Here is a 24,756-nt window from a genome sequence, read left to right as displayed (position 1 = left end):
GAAGTGACTACCTACCTACCGGCCTGTGAAATGGGTTGATGGTCTCAGTTCAGTTCTCAGTGGATGCTCATACCGGCTAAAGTGCACAGATAAGGCAAGGCCCAGTTACTCAGGCTTTGAGCTGATGCACTAAATTTCACCCCAGATGATGCACAAGGCTGTTGGGTCTGGACCTGCAGGGAGAAAGTTACATCTAAGTAAAGTTTCACTGAAGACTATTTGGAGGTGGATTTACATTTAGGGCCCAAGTTGAAACTGTTCACCTCCAGGCTGCAGCACAGTAGCCACCTACACTTAGGCCTGGTCTACACTATGAGTTTATACCGAATTTAGCAGCGTTAAACCGAATTAACCCTGCACCCGTCCACACAACGAAGCCCTTTATATCGATATAAAGGGCTCTTAATACCAGAATCTGTACTATGTCTACACTAGCACTTTTGTCTGTCAGGGATCTGAAAAAACCACCCCACTCAATTCATAGCCTCCATTCGTTTTCAGGGATCCCTCCATGGCAAGACGCCCTTCTCTGTGACCTCGCAGATGCACCTCCCCAACTGCTGTGTAACCAAAGGGCTCTGTGGAGATTTGAGGGGGAGGAGCCCCTCTCCACTGCATCATCCCTTGAAGACTTAGCTGATTTCCAAATAGAAAGCAGACAAGGAGTTAGTACAGCTGGAAGCTGCTACCACAACTCCTGTAGGAACCACACTGCTAGAGGGAGGTGAGCATTGTGGAGGTAGCTCCTTTGTACCTGTATCTGGGGGTGGGAAGATATCATTCCTCACGGGCCCCAAAAATCCATAGGGTTGGGAGGCTTCTTCTTATCCAAACTCTGCAGCCACTCGAGTGCATTTGTGCAAAGAATTCCAAGAGTTTTCCTGCCCCTCTGGCATTCTGGACCTTGGTCAGAGTATTCTGCCCTGAACCTCCCAGATGTTCAGTTCCTCTGGAAATGAAGCTGTATATGTTTCTAATCACCACAAATAGCCCAGCAGCAAGATATAAAACACAAACTCAGGCAAGCGCTCCTGTACTACTTGGGTTTTCTAGGCATACGAAACATTTAACAGGTATTTTCTGCACATAGACTGCGTCGGGTTCCAAAGCATTACATACACTACATGGATAGGGTGGGTGGAGCATTTTGTTGTTTTAATAACTGCAGTGCTTCAGGACACAGTAACTCTGTTTATAGCACTGAGCTATTGCTGTTACAATGATGAGTAAGTCAATAATGGGACAAGGGTATTCCCAGCTGGGAAACTAAGTTGTTTTTACCAAATTCTGATCTTTTCATCTCAGTTGCTTGGTTAAGTCTGAAAAGTTCTAGCTGTTTCCAGCGCTTCTGCCTACCAAGAGATTGCCCATTCTCGTGGATAATTTCTGTGTTCAAGACATTTTAAAGTCAGAGGGCCTGGTTCTCCTCTGCCTTGCTCTCTGTGCAGGCATTTACAGCAGGGCAAAGTGAATGTTAGAGACTCCTAGATCAGAACTCTTCCCCCAGAATCAGGCCCAGAGTCCTCATGATTCTACCTGTGTCCCCAACCTCTGTGTCTCTTCTCCACCAAAAACAATTCAATATTAACAACCTCCTCCACATAGTAGAGCATTTCCCTCTCTCTGTCTGCATCCACCTTTCGTCTTACACCTAGACTGTAAGCTGGTGGGATAAGAACCATCGTCTTGTTCTGTGTATGAACAGCACCTCGTGCAACGGAGTCCTGGTCCATGACAGGCAGCTTCATAATATAAATAACCATAATAATTTAGATGCAGCTGATAAAAATTGTTCAGCTCAACTGCATCCTATGCTGGGCTTTCTGTTCAGGCAGGCAAGTGACTCATGCATTTTTATTTTGGCAAAGTTCTACAGAGCATGACTTTCCAGCTTCTATGGTGGGGAGTGGGGAGAGGGAGGCTCTCTGCCTCCCTTCGTGCAGTGCATAGATTTAGGTTTGCAGAAATTCCTTGAGTCTGACTGTCTCACACCATGTTTTCTGTTGTCTGAGAACCACGGCAATCTCTGGCAGGAGGGAAGGGGTATTCTGGTGCAAGAGTAGTAGACAGAGTCATCAGCTGCTTCATTAATTCTCCCACACCTCAACTTCTTGGATAGAGAGGGTTATCTGTAGGGCTCCGTGTCTGTCAAGGAGGTCGCGGATTCAGTGACTTTCTGTGACCTCCGTGACTTCTGCAGCGGCCAGTATGGTCGACCCCAGGGCCAGCCACAGCAGCTGCTGCTGAAGCAGCTCCGCAGCCAAGGACCAATAGCATGGGCGACCCTGCAGCCAGCCACACCGGCCGCTTCTGGAGCTGCCCCGGGGCCAGTCAAACCAGCAGCTGCTTGGGCAGCCCCGGGCAGCAGCCAGTGCAACTCGCCCCTTGGACTGCCTGAGCGGTAGTCGTGGGGACAGTGGGAGCAGCTTCAGCTCGGTGGGCCCTGGCAGCTGGTGCTATTGGCCCTTGTTCTCCCCCCCTCTTCCCCGAGCAGCAGCTCCCCAGTTAAAATTTAGACGGGGGTATTTATAGTGCAAGTAATGGATAGGTCACGGACCATGACGACAGGCAAAAGCCTTGTAATGTGACCCATATAGAAAAGATATGCCGTCCAAATTAAGGGGTGCCGGAATGTGGGCTGGGCCCTGCCCCTCCTCTCCCCTGCCCTATGGGCCCCTGCCCAGGGCAGATGGAGGGTCCACAGCTCCTCACAGCTGCTGGGTTGGGGTAAGAGCCCCATGGGCAGTTGTGGAGGCGCAAACCCTCCTTTTTCCATTGGACGCAGGGGCAGCAGAGCGTTCCCAAAAGTGGGGATGCCAGAGGCCCTGCCCCCCTGTGGCCCCCACCCCACCTCTTCCGCCTGAGGCCCCAGCCCACCCAAGCTGGAGCAGGCCGGGAGCCATAGCCCCTCCATCTGCCCAGGGTGGGGAAGCCAAGACCAGCTCGGGGCGGGCAGGGGCCCGGGCAGGGACACATGCCGGGGACATGGGCTGGGGGTAGGGTTGCCAACTTTCTAATTCCAGAAAACCAAACATCCTTGCCCTGGCCACTGCCCCTTTCTTGAGGCCCCGCCCCCTTCCCCTTCCCTAGGCCCCGCCCCCCTCCCTCCATCGCTTGCTCTCTCCCAACCTCTCTCACATGTTCATTTTAACTGCAAGGCCCAAACAGGCGTATTTCTTGTTTTGACAGCTGTATTATGCTAAGTTCAGGTTTTAATACAGGACGCTAGAGCTGGCAGCAAAATAGTCAAAAAGAGTAGTTTAAAAAAAATGAAATTTCACAAAGGTTTTTGTGATTCTTTCCCTCCTCTCATCCCATTTTTTGTAACCAGCTCCATGTTTTTTGTTTACTAAAGTTGTTGTAATTTTACGTGTGGAATTCGGATCACACATTATCACAGCAGCAATGGGTCCAGGCTCGCTCCTGAAGCCCTAATGCAAATCCATGGAGCACAACCACAGAAAAGCACCTGTCCAGATACCTGTATAAATAAATCGGTAGAAACTGACTCCCACACCTACATGCAGATACGCGTGCATTCCTGTGTACACATCTAGCATGCGCTAACACACATACTTCCACACGATTTACTATTACAATTGTTGTTTAGTGCTTAGAGACCCCAACTAAGATCAGGGCTTCGGGGAGGTAGGTGCTGGACGTACACATAAAAAGAGAGAGTCTGCAACAAAGAGTTTATAATGTAGCTACAAAGGTGGGGAGAAATGTACAGTATGATATATTGGCTCTTCTGCAATTACTAGTCAACAACATTCACTGTGTAAGAAATAGTGCATTTCTTGTGAGTTCCTTTCCCTTTTAAAGGAGAGAGGCTGAGGAGGGAAAGAGGCCAAGGAGAAGAGCGGGGTGGGGGGGTGAGGGCAGTGAAGGAGAGAGGAGGGGATGTGGGGCTATGTGGGGTGAATAGGGATGCAGGGGGAGGCAGAAGGCTACAGGTGCATGAGGATGTCGGGGGGGGCACAGGGGTGTATAGGGACATAATGGGAGTGCAGTGCAGTGTATGGAGGTGAATGGGGTGCAGGGCTGTGTGGGTGAGGGACATGGGAGTGGCATCTCTGGGAGGTGGAGAGGATGGGTGGGAGAGCGCTGTAAGGGGTACAGGTCTGGTATGGGTAGGTGTGGGGGGCAGGATGGGATGGAGGAGGGGTGCTGTGAGGGGGATGAGGGGGTAGGGGGTGGGACGGGGAGGGATGCAGTGAGGGGATGTGGGGGCAGGGGGTGGGACGGGGAGGGAGGCAGTGAGGGGGATAGGGGCGTGGGGGGGTGGGGCGGGGAGGGATGCAGTGCTGCAGCCCCATTCCCAGCACTCGGAGACAGGGATACACACCTCAAACTCCTGGGTGCCGGCGATGGGGTGACGGACAGACCGCAGTTTGCTGCAGGGCACATGCCACAGCCACAGGAGGAGTGCGAGGAGAAGAGGGACGGGCAGCAGCGGGAGAGGCGCGCACCACACAACCCCTCAACGGCTGCCTGCTGGGTGCTCGCAAGTCACAATCACACTAGTTCCTCCGCTGCCCTGACCCAGCCAACGGGAGCTGTGCCTGCGGGCGGGGGTAGGGCAGCATGCAGACCCCCTGGTCTCCCCTAAGACTAGGAGCCAGAATTGCCAGCTGCTTCCCAACCCGGGAGCTGTGCAGTGCGGTGGCTAGCAGGAAGCCTGCCAGCCCCATGGCGCAGCGGCACCACCAACTGGACAGTCAATGGCCCAGAGCCACCAGGATCCCTTTTTGACTGGACACCTGGTCACCCTAGCCAGGGGCTGCTCTCTGCCCCCACACCCTGGGCACGTGGAGGGTCCGTGGCTCCCCAGAGCTGCCCATGCAGCTCTTAGCACCAACAGGGCCCTGGGACCTGGTGGAGAGGGTGGGCCCGGGTCCCCCTATGCTGGCCACTGCCTACCACCTACATTATAGACTCTGGCCACTGGACTGCACTGCCCTGAGAGCAAGGGTCGGGCTATTGACTCTGGCCACAGGGCCACCGAGCCCCAAGACCGGGAGGCAGCCCCACAGACTCATCCATGGGGCTGTAATGTACCATTCCCCTGCCCTCAAAGGGTGATGGGGTGTATCAGCCCTGCGACAGTCCCCTGCTCCCCCCCGACTTTTGGGAAGGGTCCGCCGCCCCTGTGTCCAATGGAAAAAACAAAAAATCACAAGAAAGAACGAGGGTTTCAAACCCTCTTCTGAAAGGATGAGAAACTCCATTGTGCAGGAGACTGGATCATTTTTATTTCCAACATGGTGTTTATATTGGAATGTCCAAGCATGTTCTTACTCCGTGTCTTGAATGATTTGGGCCCATTACTGGTGGGGAAAACAAGACCCCTGTCTCCACTGATGATCTCTGTCCCCACTTCCACAAGTTCTCTTGTGTCACCACAGCCCCAAGCCACTATGCCTGTAGACATCATTGGTGAAATCCTGGCCCCAATGAGGTCCATGGGAGCTTTGCCATTGACTTCAGTGGCAACGAGATTTCATCCCAAACATGTCACTAAATTCTCAAATAAAATGATGCCAGGAAGATATTGTCAGTGAAGCTGGGGAATCTCAATGTTCAGTTATGTGACACGTCCTATCACCTAGTGCACGTCAGCTAAGGATGATATGACATTATATAGTACCATAAGGCCCACATTGGGAAAGAAATATTACTAGTTAAAAATCAAGTACCAAAGTGCTTTAAAACAATGTAAAAAGACGTTTAAAAGGTCCAGAATAGGAGATATCTGCAGTCCAGGCCCTTTAAATCTACCCCTAATCTTATCCTGGGCTTCATGTTAAAAGGAGCCTGGGAGCAGAGTCAGAGAATGAAATATACTACACTACCAAATTTATCCACAGGAGGTAGTGAGTACCTAGAACGCTGACTCACTTGGAAAAACAACTGGGGGTTTCGAATGTAATTTACTACCACAAGTTTAGTAAAACTGCCAGCTATCGAAAATTACAGCGATGCACTAATTAGAAGAAATGTGGTCTTGGAACAATATCAGAACAAAACTAACCATTATAGATTGCTTTCAATTTATTTCTCTTGTTTCCATATATGTGTATATAATCTATCAGAAGTATCAGCATTCAATAAATAAGCTCTTGTACATAAAGTTACCGGATATCATGCCCAGCACTTCACCACATCCTGTCATTTAATCTAGCTGACATGTGTTCGAGTCCTTTTGATCTATACTAACTACCTTTATCTCAATGGAGATCTCAGCTGCCCTATCTGCTATTTCAAAAAAAGCTTTAATCAGAGGGCATGAGCTAGTCTTATTGAATTATATTATTCTTCCTCCCCCTAAAACAAAGCGATGTCATGCTTGGTCTCCTTCTTTTTGTTTACTTTTGCATCTACATTTTGATTAGAAATGTTATGTTTGTAAAAGGAACAAGAGGTTATGTGAGTAGATTTAGAATCATTCTAATTTAATTTGAGTGCAGAAAAAAACAGACGTTTCCAGAGCATTTTAACTGAAAGGTGAGTGTAAGTTCATGTAGGCCTGGGGCTGCACACAGTCAAGAGGGCTGACACACAGTTATCACTACTCTATAGACTAAGAAAAGTCTCGAAGGTAGCACTTTTAACTTCCACTACTCAGAGTGCCGCTGTTATGATGCCTTTAGCCCTTGATGATGTGGGAGAGCCTGGTAGGTTAGCTTCAGCTTTTAGGGTCTGTCTATACTTAAATGCTACAGCACGGATATTCACTACAGCGACGGGAGATGTTCTCCCGTCGCTGTAGTTAATCCACCTCCCCGAGAGGTGGTAGCTAAGTTGACTTTTTCTGTCGACCTAGCGCTGTCTACCCCAGAGGTTAGGTCTGAATAGCTACATCTCCTAGGGGTGTGGATTTTTCACACCCCTGAGAGATGAAGCTGTGCTGATGTAATTTTTCACTGTAGACCAGTCCTAACCCTCCTTTCCAAATGTGTGGTATGGTCTAGTGGCTAGGGTACTAGGCTGAGAACCAGCAATCCTGGATTCTATTTCTGACCTGCCATGTGATTTTGGGCAAGTCACTTCCACTTCTGCTTCCCTTGCCATCGCTTGCCTATTTAGATTGCAACTTCTTTGGCATAGGAAGTGACTCTCACTATGTGTTAGTGCTTAGCACAGCAATGGGCTGATCTGGTATGGGGCTGTGGGTGCTACTGAAATACAAATAATACTATCTGCCAATCTAGTTTACCAGTTCCTTCCCAACATTTGAATATGTATTTGTAGCTATTTAGGCTTATCAGTGCTTTTGCCTATAACCTGAAGAGAACACATTGAAACAAATTGAACACATTGAAACAAATCAGATATTTCTTAAAATGGTTTAAAGCCCAATTTTACTCCAACTCAGACTAAGGGTAAGTCTACGCTAAAAACTTAAGTCAATCTACATTAGGTCGACCTACAGCCTCTGCAGTGATTCCTGTGGTTGTGCATGTCCATACTACCCTCCTTGGGTCGGCGGTGCGCCTCTTCACCAGGAGCACTTCCACCTACCTCAGAGGGGTAGTGTGGGGAGCAGAGCCTCATCTCTCAGCTCCGACGGCAGCTCCCTGCTGGGAGCCTGGCTGCCTCATAGGCTCCTCCCTGTTCCCCACCGGGAGCAGTGGGGAAGTCACCCAGGGCTTCTCGGCCCCCACCCCACCTGCTCCCCGCCGGGTGCCACTCCTTGCCGAGTTCAGCTGCCCAGGCTTCTTGCCCTGGCCTCCAGATGGAAGTGGGGGCCAGCGCCCAGCTCTCCAGGGGAGCAGCTGGACTCTAGCTGCCTGGCTTTCTTGTCAATTTCACAGCTTGGAGAGCTAAGAGCAGATGTAAGTAACACAGCGTTTATGCAAACACTGCGTCGCCCTAACTACCCTGACACAAGCCCTACACCTCTGGTGGAGATGGAGGTGGAGGTGGAGTTATGATATCGGTGTAGTGGGGCACTTACATCAGCAGGACAAGGCGGTAGTGTAGACACAGACATAATTAGGTCAACATAAGCTGCCTTACATCGGCCTAAATGTGCAGTGTACATCAGGCCTCACTCAATTCAATTTACGGGTGGGGGGACAATCAGACCTAGGCTAAAACACAATTTCTAAACTTAGCTCTGTCCACGCTGTTCTGCCAAACCTTATTTAAGTCTGAGTTGGTCTGAAGTGATTCAGCACAATTTGCTGACTCTTGTGAGGTTTAGAACCGAGACTGTTAGAAGTAGAGGAAACGTTCTCCCAGATCAATCATATTTGTTTGTCCATTGATTTATATTCAGTCTTCACATTGGACACCCCATAAAGGTATTTACTTAGAAAGGTTGAATTATTTAATAGCGTTTCTGCTGCTGTTGCTAAAACATACATTAAAAGCCAGAAAGAACAAGTGGTGCCAGAAGAAGCTGGACCCGGAGACTAAATATTACATTGTTGTTTACTTCATTAAAATGAATACAGCTGCCTATTATGAATACCCTTGGGTGTCTGCCAACTAGTTCTAGCAGGAGTTAACCAGCAGCTAACAACAGAACAATACAGCCTCCCTTTTAGCATTAATAAATCCATATTCCTATCTTGCCTACATCTCAAATATTTAGTTTGACACATTAATGACTATACAGCTGTATCATTTTCTCACTGATACCTCTCATGTACCTAATTTGCAGGACGCTGCAATCCATCCATCAGTGAAAACCAGCCAAAGAAAAGCTGAAATAAAGGCAACAGAACATGTGGCAGAACCAGCACATTGGTATGATTCTCTCTTTGTCTACCTCTTTCTTTCACCACTAACTTACTGAGATTCTGGATGCACTGTGGGAGATGTGAATATCTACATTTCCAGTCTAGTGAAATCATACAAACAGGTATGGTGGGGGGGGGGGTGTCTGTTGTTGATTGAGATCATTGTCTCCCTCTGGGAAGGCAGGGTGCCATCAACCCCTAAAAGAGCCATCATTAGGGCCGTGCTCAAGAAATTGGGCCAAATTCTCCAATTGCATTGGGGGTGAGGGAACTCTGAGTTCTTAGTTTTCGTTCATCTCTGTCCATCAAGGGTTTGGTCTCAGTACAAATATTGTACTAATGTCATTTGTTGAAGATCTCATCCTAGTAATGGACAATGGGAAGGCCATGTGTGTCCATGCTGATTCTTCTATATCTGTAAGCAGACTTTGATAATGTTGGCTATGAGATTTTGTTGAATAGACTTGCAGGGGTGGATGGTTTGTCGACTCAGCTGTGAACCTTGGCATGGGTGGTCAGGATCCCACATGAGTGGTTCCATTCTTTCCTTCCTGCCCAGAGGATTAGATTGTGTAACTACTGCACACTACTGTGGTGTGGAGTTCTACAAGGCGCTGCTTTTTCCCTCCATCCTAGTCTATGTGCTTGTGAAGCTGGTGGGAGAGATAATAAGGTGATCTGGGCTGTGATGCCACCACTTTTTCATTGAACAAAAACAGTGCTAGTGTCTTTGCTTTCCAAGGGCCTGGCTGAGGCAGGGATGTAGATAGAGTGGGTCGAAGGCAAATCCAGATTAGTAAGAAGTGACGAGAACAATGGCAGTTCTTATGATAGAGAGGATGCATCCCCATTTGTCCATGAGGTTCACAGTTTCAGGTGTCTCTTGGCTACCAATTCTTTCAGATGGCATCAGTTACCAAAAGTGCCCTTTCCCCATCGGTTTGGGACGACACTGTCATTGTTTTTCTCTGATGTGGACTTCCCACAGCTATCCAGGTCTTTGTGATCTCTAGCCTGGGTTATTGTAATGCACTCCAGGAGGGCTACCCTTAAAAACCACTGACAAACTGCAAAGTGGTGCGGAATGCAGTGTCTCACTTTCTTAGCAGTGAACATACTTCAGTGGTGTTCCAAAGACTACACTGACTCCCTAGCAGCTTCCCCGTGCATTTCAAAATATTTATATTGGTCTGTAAAGCGCTTGGGATCAGCTGATTCTCTCTTGCTTCTGATCTCTAGTATTGAATGTCTAGGGGCTAGATGAAAATTTTCAATGGAGGGCTCTGAAACTCATTTATCCTTTTTGGACTGAAAAGAGAGACTACTCATCCTGTGCAGTAGGGGAGGTGTGCATGTGCTGTCCAACGGGCCCTGTTGATGAAGATCCCAGGTGCAGGGGGTGCTGCCACACCTACAGTGGCGCACCGCTTGGGACATCATTTAAAGAAGAATTGTTGATTATCCAGGTCTACTTACTGAGACTTTTGGCTGAGCAGGTGATCTAAAGGTTGTGTTTGCAGCTCATTTCCAGGTTTTGATGATGTTATATTTAAAGTGACACCATTCACTTCATTTTGCATGCTTTTAAAGAGATTCTGTGGAATTGTGCCAGGGAAAGGTCTGACAAGTGCAATTTTTTAAAATTAAAAGAAGTGTCCAGTTAACATACATGGGGAGAACCCCATTTGGCATGAGTCCACTTCACAACCACCACTGCTGGCAGTCTCATCAGAGGGGTTACATCTTCACTGGGCATGGAGAATGACCTTATTCTCTCAGAAAACAGATCTTTTTCATAAGGTGACATTTTTTCAATAATCACTCTTCTGAATATAGCCAAACTTAAATGGGGATGGAAGAGCTAGTTTGTATTTGTACAGAGCCAGTGGAATAGGGTCCTAGGCTATGATTAAGATCCCTAGCACTCCTGCAATACAAAGCATCATAGACTGGCTCCTTGTAGCCTGGAAAGTGGGGTCATTCCGCCAATATTTTAACTGCATGTATATGAAAGGATGGGAGGAGGGACAGGGCACCTTTCTTCAGCCAACACACCATACCCACCTCTACCCCTCTAATTCAAACACTGAAATCAGCCCGAATTAATGTAATTTTCATGCTATCAGTGTAATTCAGCTTTAGACAGATGAATCCCTCGTCACTTTACACTTTCTGTTCCATTATATCCTATTGTTTTCTTTACTTTGAGCATTTGTCGGGTACTTTTAAAGGCCAGTGTCATATTTAGGCCAGAGCAGGTTGAGAGCTATGCGCTGAACATTTTTGCATACAAAACACTAACCAAGACGTAAGTGCAACTTGTGATAATAACCGATGTCAGAGAAAGGGGATGATTCTACTACTGTTACAGGAACCAAGAGAAACCATTTACCAGTGCTCAGAAATTAACCCACAATAAAATTATAGAGAGAAAGCAAAAGGCTTCATGGTTTACAATGTTTGCTTTCTAAAAGGATGGTCAATTGTGTTTTCAAAAGCTTGCATTTCCGGGGATGGCAAACGTCCCCTGCAGCCATAATGTGTAGAACTTCAGAGAGAATGAAGTTTAAAGTAGACCATCTATTTCTTGTAGTTATTTCTACATCACCTATCACAATAATATCTAAGACTAGACTTCCTAGTGTCTACCTAGGGGCTGTCTTGGTACAACTGGCTGTGTGTCATTGTAGCTCAAACCTATATACAGTAAAAACATGTCAGTTTTTCAGCTTACCCTTCTCTCCTAAGTGTTTATATGGACATGTTAATATATGGCCCGATCCTGTTCTTACAGAAGTCAATAGCAAAGCTCTCGATGACTTCAAAGCAGGGGCAGCTCCAGGCCCCAGCATGCCAAGCGCGTGCTTGGGGCGGCATGCCGCAGAGGGCGCTCTGCCGGTCGCTGGGAGGGCGGCAGGCGGCTCCGGTGGATCTCCCGCAGACGTGCCTGCGGAGGGTCTGCTGGTCCTGCGGCTTCGGTGGAGCCATCCGCAGGCACATCTTTGGGAGGTCCACCGGAGCCGCGGGACCAGCGAACCCTCCGCAGGCACGTCTGTGGGAGGTCCACCGGAGCCGCGGGACCGGCGACCGGCAGAGCGCCCCCCGCAGCGTGCTGCCGTGCTTGGGGCGGCGAAATGGCTAGAGCCGCCCCTGCTTCAAAGGGAACACGATTAGCCTATAAATCCCAGCAGAAGTATACTTATTCCTTTTCAGTTACAATATTACAGTTACATTCCAAACCAGCCACACAATCCAAGTCACACTTTCTATATAATTCAGCTTCTAGCCAGCTTGTTACTAACCCCCACAAAAACAGAAATCCGAGTGATTTAAATTCCTTGCGTGAAATCTTGACTCCACTGAAGTCAATGGCAAAACTCTCATTGACTTATATAAAGCCAGGATTTTACCCCTCTTGAGTCCACTATTCTTAGACTTCTCTACTGGGAACACCTGAGGGTAGGTATGATACATATAGTGGATGAAATTCACCTTTGTGCCAAGGGCTCACTACAAGGGCTATGCAACACACAAGCCCACTTAAGCTGTATTTTAAATTGGACTTAAGTGGTCCAAAAGCCTCCTGCTGGCATAAGAGTGAATTTCACCCAGCAAGAACAATGGGCCTATTGCAGAGCACCCTCAGCATCCATTGATGATGGGAGTTGAGGGCATGTAGCATCTTCTAGGCCAGGGGTGGCCAACCTGAGCCTAAGAAGGAGCCAGAATTTACCAATGTACGTTGCCAAAGAACCACAGTAATACGTCAGCAGTCCCCCATCAACTCCCTGCCCCCCACCCACCGGCAGCCTTGCCAATCAGCACCTGTCTCTCCCTCTCCCTCCCCACACCTCCTGATCAGCTGTTTCGTGGTGTGCAGGAGGCTCTGGGGGGGGGGGGAGCGAGGGCACGGCAGGTTCAGGGGAGGGGGTTGGAAGGGGTGGAGTGGGGGCAGGGCCTGTGGCAGAGCCAGGGGTTGAGCAGTGAGCACCCCCGGCACATTGGAAAGTTGGCGCCTGTAGCTCCAGCCCCGGAGTCGGTGCCTATACAAGTAACCGCATATTAACGTCTGAAGAGCCGCATGTGGCTCCGGAGCCACAAGTTGACCATCCGTGTTCTAGGCCCTATATTTGGGAAGTTTGGGGTACAGCAGCTACCATTTATTTACAGGTAGAGAGGGAGAGATAGATTGTGCAATTTTAAAAATAGATTATCTAATTACTTTTATTAGAAGCCCTTCTTGACTTCTTTCTGGGTGAACTCTGACCACATTGAAGTCAGGGGCAAAAGTCCCATTGACTACAGTGTGGTCAAGATGTAAACCTCTGTATTCAATCAGGGGAACCCTTTAATTTTTGTAAGCCTAAAAACAAAATAAGTTCTAGCACAGAGAGGAGTCAGTTGATAAATCTGAATAGTGCTCAATGAGTTAGAAATGAAATACTGAACATACAGTGCAGACATTTGAAAAACAATAGTTCCCAAACAGAGGAACTGACAAATTTGCATGAGTTCCTGCATGGAAATCACATTCTGCAGGTAGAACAATGAATTTTAAGGCCCACAGAAACAGCCCAGATCTTTTCAGTAGTCAGCACTATACAAAACAGTTTGAAAGAGATTAAAAAAAAATCAGAATGCAAACATACCACAAATAAAACCTTGAATTCTGGATTTGATACCAGAAACATTTTTCCTTATTCCAAATCTCAATTAGAATTTAATCTAACTAGAATGTCAGATTGGATTCACTGCAGAGCTGGTTACCTGAAAATCCCATCAATGTCACAACCCTTGATAAACCCTTGTTTAAAGTCCTTGTCTCTCACTTTTTAATATGATGAAAATGCTCACAATAGCTCTTTGTAAGCATACCTACCAAACTTGCTCTGTTCATTTAGTTATGGTATAGTTCCTTATCCTTTGTTAAATAAGGAAACAGGAGACTTTCCTGATAACAAAAATCTTTAGGCCCAGTCCTGCAAGGTGATGAATTGAGGATGTGCAACACTTCATCGGATCAGGCCTTTTTATAGCGTACTGCTAAAGTGTTAAAAGAAAATCTCGTATAATATAAGCCTGCCTATCATAAGAATATAAAAACAGCCAAATCCTTCTGTCTGTGTATGGGCAAAACTATTGGAGTCAGGACAACAGGCCCCAAATATACTGTTGTGCTAAGAAGTGAGTTAATATACAATACCCACGATGAATGGAATCTATGGAAAGTGTTAATTTTTCAATATGCTTGTTACATTGAATATTTCATATGAAATATTTAGGAAAGTTTTCCAATCATTCTGGAAATTATAGGGGGAAAATCAATAATTATTGATAATCCTCTCAAATAAAACAGCTTTCATTTAGCTTTGGTTTGCATATTGGCTTTTTCACTGATAGACTTCAGGCAGACATACACATAAAATAAAATCATAAAATATAATTTTAAGAAAGTGTGAGAGGCATAAAAGTTATATCATATGAACTTTGCACCAATCAGTCTAGGGTAAAACCTTATCTTTTCATTTTGTAATCTTGGAAGCAAAATGTGCAAAAATTGCCATTGCAAGCAGGGAATAAATGCTTTGATAGACATGTAACAATGCCTCTGGACGGGTTGCCTGCAGGGACGGATTCCAGGACCTTAGGATCTAAAAAGCAGAAGCCTCTGTTGCTGGAACTATAGGACCAAGGTCTTAGCTCGGAGGCAATAGCAAACTCATAAACGTCTATAAACATCTGAGCCACCAGAAGAGACAAAGAGCCACACAGGTAATATAAAAAAGGTAATAATTGGAGATATACCAATCTCCTAGAACTGGAAGGGACCTTGAAAGGGACCAGTCAGCATGGGTTACACATAGCTAAAAAGCACTACATTAATGCTAACTCTTTTTATAATTTTATAAATAAAAATTAGTTAAACCCGAACATTCAGAAGAGCTTGTTACATTTTCCTTTGTTCTTGTAGTTAAAACATCACTAGAACCAGGAGATCTGGCTCTGGCATAGTTTTCTGTGTGACCTTAACCAAATCAATCAGTCTCTCTGTGCCTAATTTTCCTTATCTGTAATATGAGGCCAGTAAAGTGAGGATTAATTAACTGTTTGTAAAGTGTTCAGATATCCTTTGTTTGAAGGCAGTCTGAAAGAGCAAAATATTATTATATTTAAGGATACTGATTTCAGTTTCTGTTTTTATTTTTTGGCCAGTAAACTGCATTTTCACTTATCAGTCTCTATACATTCATTTTTAACTTTGCATAATTCTGCAGTTGTTCCAGTACGAATGCATGAGAGAAAATCAGGAGCCTAAGTCTTTTAAAAAGCAAAGAAATGCTCATGAAAGCTTCAATGAGACAAAACTACTATTAAACGTTAGCTACTGCTGTGCTCTGCTAACGGACACCACTTCATATCCCAGTGCCCATGCTGCTGCTATGTGCAACCAGGATACTATTGCAGTTTAAAAAAAACAAAGGAACCTTGTATTTTTTATTTTGATCATTCTGTTATAAAATTTGGATTGGTATTAGTCTATCAGTTATTTTTAGTTGAAATTGAAGACCAGAACCCCAATTCTACTGAAAACAAATAACTACTTGATCAGAAAATCTCTTTGCTTCAGAGCAAACTGGAGGTAGGAGGTGTGACGGGTTTGGTCAGAGACCCCTTTGGGACTGTCATCTGATGTGCTGGAATTATCTTTGAGTCTGTTTTCCCTGCCAGCTTGGCACTCCAGAACCCTGCCTTGTTGAGCCAGACATGCTAGCCTGCTGCAACCCAGACCCAGGTCTAGTCCACCTCCCCCCCCCCCAAGCTGCAGACTTTAACCAAAAACGGCTCAGCAGGTCTCCTATCTCCAGCACCCAGACACCCAGCTCCCAGTGGGATCCAAACCCCAAATAAATCCGTTACACTATGTATAAACCTTATACAGGGTAAATTCATAAATTGTTCGCCCTCTATAACACTGATAGAGAGATATGCACAGCTGTTTGCCCCCCCATATTAATCACTTACTCTGAGTTAATTAATAAACAAAAGTGATTTTATTAAGTATAAAAAGTAGGATTTAAGTGGTTTCACGTAATAACGGACAGAACAAATTAAGTCACCAAGCAAAATAAAGCAAAACCATGCAAGTCTAAGCCTAATACATTAGGAGTGTAATGATTGGAGGGTTCATTAACTAACAAACCAGTGAATGAGAAAGGAATAACACTGTAATAAAAGAAACGGGAGAGTGTCCCTGGTGAGCTGCTGCACACAGCCATGTGGTGTTCCAACCCCTGCTTCCAGGGCACATCTCCAAATTCCTCTGTTCATAATGCTGTCCCTTATGAGGGAGCATCTCCAAATTGCAATCTTTCATAAACACATCTCTACAGCAGGCTAGGTTGGGAAGAAGTGTCTAGGGGAAAGTACGTTGAGAGCAAGTCTCTTTGGGATGGGGAAAGGCACACATAATTTGGGGTGCATCTGGGTCCTGTTTTAACCTTAATCCATCAATGCCATCCTTTAGTGTAATTTAAAGTGTTGCATTAAAAGAGTTAATAAGCTTCCTGAAAGGTAGCTGACAGAGTTCTAAATAAGAAAATATCAGTATTCAAATTAAGCCAATATCAGATGGTAAACGGGATGTTGCACTCCATAATGTTTTATGGAAATATGCTTATGAGTGTAAATATGATGTAACTGGAATATGCTTCATGCAAAAGATTTCTTGTAAAGTATCATTACAAAGCTTATGATCTACTGAGTGTGTTCATCCTATTTGTTTGCATGTATTATTTCTGTGTTTGGAGTTAGGAAAATAAGATATAAATTTGTATTACTGATGTAAATATATTAAGTGGAAGCCATTAAGGCTTCAGAATCAATGAACTGTGAATGGGTTTGTTTACCTGCAAGACTTCCTGTGTACATGTGTCAGCCAGCTCCTAGGTAATGAAGAAGGAGGTCTCACAGTGACATGTGATCATGTCACCTGAACTGGAATCCATCTTAAACCTGGTGCTTTTCCATTTAGGAGAAGGGGTGGGGACTCAGAGAGGCAAAAGATTCCCACCTTGTGCCAAAGCTATAAAAGGGGGTGGAACAGAACAAAAAGAGGGCCCATCATGAGAACAGCCCTAGTTTCCACCTAAGATGTCTGCTGGAACTCACAAGGACTGTACCAGGAGAAAGGAATGGGCCCAGACTAGGAAGGAGTCTAGTCTGTGAAAGAAGCTTATTGGAACATCTTTGAGGGTGAGATATTACCTGTATCAGTTTCTATTAAGAAACTGATACAGGTAATATCTCACCCTCAAAGATGTTCTATTAAGAAACTGATCTTAGGTGGAAACTAGGGCTGTTCTCATGATGGGCCCTCTTTTTGTTCTGTTCCACCCCCTTTTATAGCTTTGGCACAAGGCGGGAATCTTTTGCCTCTCTGAGTCCCCACCCCTTCTCCTAAGAGCAAACAAATAGGATGAACACACTCAGTAGATCATAAGCTTTGTAATGATACTTTACAAGAAATCTTTTGCATGAAGCATATTCCAGTTACATCATATTTACACTCATAAGCATATTTCCATAAAACATTATGGAGTGCAACGTCCCGTTTACCATCTGATATTGGCTTAATTTGAATACTGATATTTTCTTATTTAGAACTCTGTCAGCTACCTTTCAGGAAGCTTATTAACTCTTTTAATGCAACACTTTAAATTACACTAAAGGATGGCATTGATGGATTAAGGTTAAAACAGGATCCAGATGCACCCCAAATTATGTGTGCCTTTCCCCATCCCAAAGAGACTTGCTCTCAACATACTTTCCCCTAGACACTTCTTCCCAACCTAGCCTGCTGTAGAGATGTGTTTATGAAAGATTGCGATTTGGAGATGCTCCCTCATAAGGGACAGCATTATGAACAGAGGAATTTGGAGATGTGCCCTGGAAGCAGGGGTTGGAACACCACATGGCTGTGTGCAGCAGCTCACCAGGGACACTCTCCCGTTTCTTTTATTAAAGTGTTATTCCTTTCTCATTCACTGGTTTGTTAGTTAATGAACCCTCCAATCATTACACTCCTCATAACCCTAAGCAGACTTCTCCTGACTCCTCCCTTCTTCAGGCTGGACTTGTCTTCCTCTTGCTCCAGAGACCTTGACCCCACATGAAGCAAGGCAAGCATATCCCACCAGGCAGCCAGCACTAATAGGCTGAGTGCTCTTCTGTCTCTGACCAGTGGGTGAGACCAAGCTGCCTCCATCTAGAGATTGAATTCCAGTGATCCTATCTGAATATGCCTCTGAAGAGCAAGGCTGCAGTTTTTATATACAGTAAGTTTCAAAGGAACATGTGAGAATAGGGTATGCCAATGAGGCGGCAAGTATTTTCAAGGGCTTCTCATGTGGTACTGCATTGGTGACTTTCTTAATTAGGGTTGCCAGGTGTCTGGCTTTTGACCGGAATGCCCATTTGAAAAGGGACTCTGGTGGCTCCAGTTGGCACTGCTGACCGGGCCGTTAAAAGTCTGGTTGGTGGCACAGCAGAGGTCTGGGCTAAGGCAGGCTCCCTACCTGCTCTGACTCTGTGTTGCTCCCGGAAGTGGCTGCCAGGTCCCTGTGGCCCCTAGGTGCCGTGCTGGGAGGTGCCGTGTGCTGTTCCCCACCCTGAATACTGGCTCTGCAGCTCCCATTGGCTGGGAACCATGACCAATGGGAGCTGTGGAGGGCGGTGCCTGCAGGAGCAAAGGCAGCGTGCACTGCACAGAGCTGCCTGGCCACCCATCCGCCTAGAGGCCACAGGGACCTGGTGACCGCTTCTGCGGAGCCAAGGTAAGTGATCCAAACAGGTTTACCCAATACTTTATTTCTTGCCTATAGGAACAGGGAGAGGTATGACCTTGTTTCAGCCAGGAATGAAGGTTAAAATATGGGTTCCTATCATGTCCCTTTATGCCCACAAAGAAAGGGAGGCAGGGAGGAGCCTCTTATAACATGGTTAGGCACAAACTAGACACTGCAACTGTTTAAAACTTATACTGTAGCTAGGAGGGCCTTTGGGTTTGCAGACAAACAATAATTCTGAAAAAGCTAGTGTGAAAACACAGGCACGTGCCTCACACTGGGCACTGAAAAAGTTTCAAAGCAAGGTTGATTAGAGCGCTACAGAACTTTTACAGCAGCAGGGTCCACACGAACACTTATTGTGGGGCAGGCTAGTAGCGCAATGCAGATTTATACCCCAGCCTGCCACGAACTAGGTCTCCACTACAGAGCCACAACTCCAGTACTGCAGCTGTGATGCCATAGTGTAGGCCCTTCCCACATCAGTGGAAGGGGTTTTCCCATCAATGTAGGTAATCCACTTCTCTGAGAGACATTAGCTAGGTTGATGGAAGAATTCTTCCATCAAACTAGTGAGGGTTAGGTCACCCTAACTACATTGCACGAGGTGTGAAATATTTCATAGTCCTCCTTAGCAACGTAGTAGTTAAACCTGAGTTTTAGGTGTAGACCAGGCCTACGTATTCCTATAGACAAGCCATCAAATACTGCAACAATGGGAATGGTATTAAAATCCCATCACTTTCTGACCCTAAAAGACCAGCAATACATCACATTCCTCTTGACATGGGTTACACTGAGAGAGAATATGGTAGTAAACTGTTGAAATTGTGTGTCCACACACAAGGCTAGTCCAGCTGGTTTCCACGCATTCTAAAAACTGTTTTGGTAGTAGGTCTTGGAACCTCACCAGTCTGAACTATTTCAATCTGAATTGTTTTAGTGCCAGTTTGGAAGTGGACTAGCTGAAACAGTTCAAGTAGTCCTCTCACATGTCCCACAGCGTATGGGTCACAGAGCAGGTATACCCTATCACCCCTTTAGGGGTATTATGCCCCTGCAGTCAAGTTCAAATGACTGCCTCTTCTCAGGGTGGTACAACCTAATGGTCTGAGTTGGGGCAGGAGCTGCTCTTAGATTCCAAGCCGCACGGCCTACTGGCCTAATTCTGTGAGGAGGGCCCTGCAGCTCAGGGACGTCTGGCAAAATGTTCAGCATCAGTGGGCAGTCCCTAGAGTCAGGGCACTCTGGCCTAGTGGCCAGAGACCATCGGACCTCCCTTCAGCACAGGTCTGTATGGCCTAGCCCCATGGTTTGTGGGGCTGCCCTCCCGTGCAAGGCATACAATTCAAATAAACTTGGAATTTTCAACGTATTCTTATTTTAATGACACACTTGATATTTTTCCTAACAGTATGTAAATAGCATTAGAAATTTAAATAAATTTGCAATGTATATTTATTATATTTAGTAGGGCTGTCAATTAATCGCATTTAGCTCACATGATTAACTCTAAAAAATTAATTGTGATTTTAAAAATTGTGATAAAAATTAATCATAATTAATCACAGTTTTAATTGCACTGTTAAACAATAGAATGCCAATTGAAATTTATTAAATATTTTTGGATGTTTTTCTGCTTTTTCAAATACATGGATCTCAATTACAACACAGAATACAAAATGTACAGTGCTCACTTTATATTACTTTTAATTACAAATATTTGCACTGTGACAAAATGAGAAACAAAAGAAATAGTATTTTTCAAGTCACCTCATACAAGTACTGTAGGGTAATCTCTTTACTGTGAAAGTGAAATTTACAAATGTAGATTTTTTCTTTTTACATAACTGCACTCAAAACCAAAACAATGTAAAACTTTAGAGCCTACATGTCCACTCAGTCCTACTTCTTGTTCAGCCAATCTCTAAGACAAACAAGTTTCTTTACATTTACGGGAGATAATGCTGCCTGCTTCTTATTTATGTCACCTGAAAGTGAGAAAAGGCATTTGCATGGCACTTTTGTAGCCGGCATTGCAAGGTATTTACGTGCCAGATATGCTAAATATGAATATGCCTCTTCATGGTTTGACCACCATTCCAAAGGACATGCTTCCATGCTGATGATGCTTGTTAAAAATAAATGCATTCATTAAATTTGTGACTGAACTCCTTGTATGTCTCCCACTCCATTGTTTTACCAGCATTCTGCCACATATTTTGTATTATGGTAGTCTCAGATGATGACCCAGCATATGTTTGATTTAAGAACACTTTCACTGCAGATTTGACAATACACAAAGAAGATTCCAATATCAGATTTCTAAAAATAGCTACAACACTTAACCAAAGGTTTAAGAATCTGAATTGCCTTCCAAAATCTGAGAGGGATGAGGTATAGAGCATGCTTTCAGAAGTCTTAAAAGAACATTCTGATGCAGAAACTACAGAACCCAAACCACCAAAAAATAAAATCAACCTTCTGTTGGTGGCATTTGACTCAGATGATGAAAATGAACATGTGTTGGTCTGCACTGCTTTGGATCGTTATCAAGCAGAACCTGTCATCAGCATGGATGCATGTCCTCTGGAATGGTGGTTGAAGCATGAAGAAACGTGAATCTTTAGCGCATCTGGCACGTAAATATCTTGCGACACCGGCTACAACAATGCCATGCAAACGCCTGTTCTCACTTGCAGGTGACATTGTAAACAAGAAGCGGGAAGCATTATCTTCTGCAAATGTAAACAAACTTGTTTGTCTGAACAATTGGCTGAACAAGAAGTAGGACTGAGTGGGACTTGTAGGCTCTAAAGTTTTACATTGTTTTATTTTTGAATGGAGTTTTTTTTGTATATAATTCTACATTTGTAAGTTTATCATGAAAGTTAAAGAGATTGCGCTACAGTATTTGTATTAGGTGAAATGAAAAATACTATTTCTTTTGATATTTGCACTGTGAAAATCTGTAATAAAAATAAATATAAAGTGAGCACTGTACAGTTTTTATTCTGTGTTGTAACTGAAATCAATATATTTGAAAATGTAGAAAACATCCAAAAATATTAACAGTATGATTAATCGTGATTAATTTTTTAATCACTTGACAGCCCTATTATATATTTTTCTTCAAAGTGCATAAATATCATTTTTAGGAATTTCACCAACATATCCAGTATATGTTATATTATTTAATCACGCACTGCCTGTTGGATTTTAACAGCATGTCAATGTTGCATCAATATCATAATTAGAAAGTTAGCATTCAAATAGATTTGCAGTGCATGCTTATCACGATTAGCAAAAGCATGAACTGCATATTTCTCTTGACAGCGCACCAATATCACCATTAGAAAATCAGCAGTCAAACCGATCTGAAGCTGGTGCATGTGTTAAACATGTAACATAGAACCCAGAAAGATTTTCTGTAGCATAAGTTTATATTTGCTCGTAATTACATCTTGATACCATCTTTTACAGGAAAACCTTTAAAATACTATTGCTGTAAACACAATATGATATAAACCTTTTCCATAAACTCTAGTAATAGTGTATTGGGATTCATGAAGGTATCATAAAACCGTTTGTGTAACACGTCTAGTGTACTGCTTTTAACTTCACAGCAAAAAGCTTTGATTTTGGGGGAAATCTTAGTACTGAGTATACATATGCAATTACTTATTACTTGTTCCTCTTTTTGGTTTAAATTATATAAAAGGTTTTTAAATGCTGTCTCTGTTTATCTTATAAAGTTGTGGTTGCCTGCTGTTTTTAAAATGAGATATGGTAAAAGAATGTCAGCTTGATAAAATGTATTTATTTCAATAGTGTATAGAAAATGTAACTATAACAGTATTAATAAGATTCTAACTTGATGAAAATGTGCATAGCAGTAGAGAATTGCTAGAGAATGAATGGTCCTATCACTCTCACTGTAAACTAGCAAGCAATTAAAGATTCTTCCAAATGCAGGTACAGATTTTCTATTTTGGTACTGGCCTAATGTGCTGATTCCTGGTTAAAAAGAATGTATATAGAAGTTAATATTTTTTCTCCCTGATTTCCTGTTATTTCTGAAAATGTTTGAAACAAATCAAGCCAATATGCAAATAATGAAGTAGGTGACCTATGAGGAAAAAAATAGCAGTCCAACCCCCTGCGCAAAGCAGGACCAACACCAACTAAACCATCCCAGCCAGGGCTTTGTCAAGCCAGGCCTTAAAAGCCTCTAAGGATGGAGATTCCACCACCTCCCTAGGTAACCCATTCCAATGCTTCACCACCCTCCTAGTGAAATAGTTTTTCCTAATATCCAACCTAGACCTCCCCCACTGCAACTGGAGACCATTGCTCTTTGTTCTGTCATCTGCCACCACTGAGGACAGCCTAGCTCCATCCTCTTTGGATCCCACTTTTAGGTAGTTGAAGGCTGCTATTAAATCCCCCCTAACTCTTCTTTTCTGCAGACTAAATAAGACCAGTTCCCCTAGCCTCTCCTTGTAAATCATGTGCCCCAGCCCCCAATCATTTTTGTTGCCCTCCGCTGGACTCTTTCCAATTTATCCACATCCCTTCTGTAGTGGGGGAACCAAAACTGGACACAGTACTCCAGATGTGGCTTCACCAGTGCTGAACAGAGGGGAATAATCACTTCCCTCGACCTGTTGACGATGTTCTTACTCATGCGGCCCAATATGCCATTAGCCTTCCTGGTAACAAGGGCACATGGTTGACTCATATCCAGCTTTTCGACTACTGTAATCCCCAGGTCCTTTTCTGCAGAACTGCCGCTTAGTCAGTCGGTCCCCAGCCTGTAGAAGTATATGGGATTCTTCCGTCCTAAGTGCAGGACTCTGCACTTGTCCTTGTTGAACCTCATCAGATTTCTTTTGGCCCAATCCTCTAATTTGTCTAGGTCACGCTGGATTCTATCCCTACCCCGCACCCCCATCGTATCTACCTCGCTCCACATCTTAGTGTCATCTGTGAACTTGTTGAGGTTGCAATCCATCCCATCATCCAGATCATTAATGAAGATGTTGAACAAAACCGGCCCCAGGACTGGGGCAGCACTCTGCCAACTAGACATCGAGCCGTTGATCACTACCCATTGAACCTGATGCTCTAGCCAGCTTTCTATCCACCCATACTGGTCATACAATTAAAGATGGCATCATACTGGTCATGGCCAAAGAGCATGAATTACCTTGCAGGCCCAAAAATAAGCAGTCAATTAAGGACCCCAAATTGTATTTATTCTAAGCAATTTTGTTTTTAAAGTCAGTCGCTTTGGAGGTGGCCTGATCCATGATTTTCAAATGGCTCAGCTTAGCAATGCTAAAGCTCACCGTACGTTGGGGGGACACACACTAACGAACACCCCCTGTGTATGTGAGCTAGTCGTGCCTCCCCCTGATCTGTGAGGGGTGCGCTCGCCATCACCCCCTGCCTGTGTGTGGGGGGGGGGGCGGGGGGATGAGAAGTCTCTTTAAGGCCCCTCTGTATGGGATGAAAGGGGAAATCCTCTCAGGCCCGGGGGGCGGGGAGACCCTCTCAGGCCCCTCGGGGGGGGGTTGGGGGGAAGTCCCTCCACGGCCCCTCTGTATATGGGGGCTGTCTGTGTAAGCAGAATGGCGACATCCCTGTAGGGCTCCCCTCTAACAGGTGGGGACGCACTTTCTTGTGTTCTAGGTCCCGCCCTGGAACGGGATAAAGCCCCTCTCACTGAGAGCCCCCCATCCCCCGCCTCAGCCCCTCCCCCCAATGCGCGCGGCCTCACGTTCAAGACTGCACTGCGGCTGCGCGACTGCGCCAAGTGGGTCTGGCCAACAACCCCCACCGCGCGGGCCGCACTCCTCCTAGGCCCGGTCGCGGTACACCCCTCCCACCCGCAAGCCCCGCCCTCTCCGATTATGATTGGCCAGAGCGCCAAGGCCCACTCTTATTCACCTCCTGACTAGCAGACGCTGAACCCCTTCCCGCAAGGCCCCGCCCCTTCCCTCTCTCCCTTTCCAGATTACCTCGCATCACTTTGGCACCGCCCCATAAAGCTAGCTTCTTCCTCGGATTGGCTCTGGCTCTCCTCGGCTATACGGATTGGTCACGCCCCAAGAGCAGATCTGCCATTGGCTTCTCGCTCAGTCACTCAGGCTGGACTC

At 45.2% G+C, this 24,756-nt stretch overlaps 1 long non-coding RNA gene across 2 annotated transcripts in view; it reads right to left on the bottom strand.

The window, feature by feature from the left end:
* LOC120402065 overlaps window positions 1-24,756 on the bottom strand; it is a 30,414-nt gene that overhangs the window by 5,553 nt on the left and 105 nt on the right. Inside the window, exons 1-2 of one of the 2 annotated variants that reach the window (XR_005596940.1) lie at window positions 24,619-24,749; window positions 16-173 (exon numbers count right to left, since the gene is read on the bottom strand). This is a non-coding gene — a long non-coding RNA (uncharacterized LOC120402065). Of the gene's footprint in view, window positions 1-15; window positions 174-24,618; window positions 24,750-24,756 lie in introns of those variants that run through there. The other variant, XR_005596939.1, reaches the window with a different exon arrangement.

The sequence above is a fragment of the Mauremys reevesii genome, linkage group 3 (assembly GCF_016161935.1).
Source record: "Mauremys reevesii isolate NIE-2019 linkage group 3, ASM1616193v1, whole genome shotgun sequence".
In the NCBI taxonomy this organism is placed as follows: Eukaryota; Metazoa; Chordata; order Testudines; family Geoemydidae; genus Mauremys; species Mauremys reevesii.
Note: the sequence above shows the minus strand (reverse complement) of the source record. Positions and strands in the feature narration are given on the sequence as shown.